Source organism: Amphimedon queenslandica, unplaced genomic scaffold (assembly GCF_000090795.2).
Source record: "Amphimedon queenslandica unplaced genomic scaffold, v1.1 AMPQUscaffold_10169, whole genome shotgun sequence".
In the NCBI taxonomy this organism is placed as follows: domain Eukaryota; kingdom Metazoa; phylum Porifera; class Demospongiae; order Haplosclerida; family Niphatidae; genus Amphimedon; species Amphimedon queenslandica.
In genome coordinates this window covers 3,182-5,486 of record NW_003549560.1, presented here as the reverse complement: position 1 = coordinate 5,486, position 2,305 = coordinate 3,182, and the positions used below count along the sequence as shown (strand labels likewise).

The following is a 2,305-nucleotide window of genomic DNA, read 5'->3' as shown; positions in this document are numbered from 1 at the left end:
ATTTATTCATTTATTTATTAATTTATTTATTTATTCATTTATTTATTTATTTATTTATTCATTTATTTATTCATTTATTTATTTATTCATTCATTTATTTATTCATTTATTTATTTATTTATTTATTCATTTATTTATTCATTTATTTATTTATTCATTTATTTATTCATTTATTTATTTATTTATTTATTTATTCATTTATTTATTCATTTATTTATTTATTCATTTATTTATTCATTTATTTATTTATTCATTCATTTATTTATTTATTTATTCATTCATTTATTTATTCATTTATTTATTCATTTATTTATTTATTCATTCATTTATTTATTCATTTATTTATTTATTTATTTATTTATTCATTTATTTATTCATTTATTTATTTATTTATATTAGAAGTGACAGAGATAAGAGAGTAGAATCAGCTAAGATATCAATAACAGCATTACTGAAATCATGGTCAGGTACATGTGTATGAAATACTGTGACCTTATTATTGTTGTTGTTTTTATTGTTTTAGGTTTTTTATTGTTACTTAATCCGTCAATTAATGGAATATCAACTATAATTAACATGTTACCTTTGACTGAACCTTATATACAGGTAATTGATTAATTAATTAATTAATATTCATTATTATTATAGTGCATAGTATTGTACCAAAAATGGCTTTAAAATCACTCCAAATTTTTATTACATTTTCTGATACATATTGATGTCATTATGCTGTGTAGCAAGTTTGAGCTGATTCCGACTTCAATTTTTCAAGTTATGGCCATTTTAAGAAAACATCAAAAATCTGAAAATTACCCAAGGCTATAGCCCATGTTTTTTTCCAGAAAATGGCTCCCTTTCCAGTACATGTATTTAGTCCAATTTCTAGTGGTACATGCATTATTATTATTATTATTATTATTATTATTATTATTATTATTATTATTATTATTATCTCTAATATGTCCAGAGACAGATCCTTGAGATACTCTACAGTTCCTTTCATTTGAAGATCCCTCAGTGGACTGATGACTATAGGATAGCTATTGCTAGTGTTGGTAAGATACTGGCTAATTAATTGATGGGTGTGGCTTGATAGTTAATTAATGAGCATGGCGTATTGATATTTAATATACTTTTTGTTATACGTAATAGAAGATAATCTAACTAAACAGTATTTTACTTTAACATAAAACAAAGAAAAATACAAAATAAAACTTTAATAGTAATAATAGTGATTGGATAGAAGCAATTTTAGCAACATTACCAACATAAATGACCGTTACCAATTTTACCATGCATGTACATACAATAAAAAAATGTGACCTTATAGCTGCATCATTCCGAGGGTCTAACTTTTACTGTTTTGCAGATTCTTCATGTCCAAGAAAATTTTTCCGTAAAACTTTCTTGTGAAACAGATCCTACTGTCTTGATTTATTACCTTGAAACTTTGCTGCTATATGATATAGTGTATGCTTGTGTGTATAAAGTGGCTCAATCTTGTTGGTTGTTTGTCACCAATATGTCCATGAAACCATAATCTTCATCAGTCATTTTTAAATTCCTCATCCTCCGACCTTACAGTCTCTTCTACTCCTTCAGCCTGATATACTGACGTTTGTGTATCAGAAGTTGAAGGTAGTTGCTCTTCGGACTTTGTTTGTGTAGCCTCAGTAGGTTCAATGTATTCTGGTGTAGGGGATTTATGTACTCATCGCTTCTTGTTCCTTATTTCATTAGGTGAAGCTGTAGGACCTCTGGGCTTGTCCATTGACTCTTCTACTTCACTTGCAGTAGCTACATTAAAGAGAAAAAACCAAATTATTTTATTAATAATACTATTTTACAGTATTACCTTCACCATTGACTGATTCTAATCGAATCAATGGGACTGATCTGGTGACTGTAGTCAGTGTTGGTGTGCTTGCAGCTGTGGGTGCTACTAATTTCTCATTTTTGCCAACTATGGGCACAGAAGATCGACTAGTAACTGTTTCTCTTTGCTTGGGAGACTGATACGGTTCAACTTGAGTTATGGAAGAGGTGACTGAAGGATTAGTAGTAGCAGCAATAGGAGCCTGTGGCTCAAGTGGTGCTATTTGTAGTAATAGACTAGTATTAATCAAAGTGTGGCTAATAATAATAATAATAAATTAATTTCATTTTTGCTGAGTTGGGGAAATTTGAAGATGAGTAACAATAATGTATTTTTGAGCTGTTTCTAATAAAACAAGCCTAATTCTATGACATTTATGATAAAATAAACCGAGGGCTATAAAAAGTGAAGAATAATCAGAATGTGCCA

General features: G+C 27.9%; 1 long non-coding RNA gene across 1 annotated transcript; it reads left to right on the top strand.

Moving 5' to 3' along the window:
• Positions 1 to 401: 401 nt before the first annotated feature.
• LOC109590352 (uncharacterized) lies at positions 402 to 1,091 on the top strand. The gene is made up of 3 exons (XR_002189278.1): positions 402 to 467; positions 524 to 606; positions 968 to 1,091. It is a non-coding gene; the product is annotated as an uncharacterized LOC109590352 (long non-coding RNA).
• Positions 1,092 to 2,305: the final 1,214 nt, after the last annotated feature.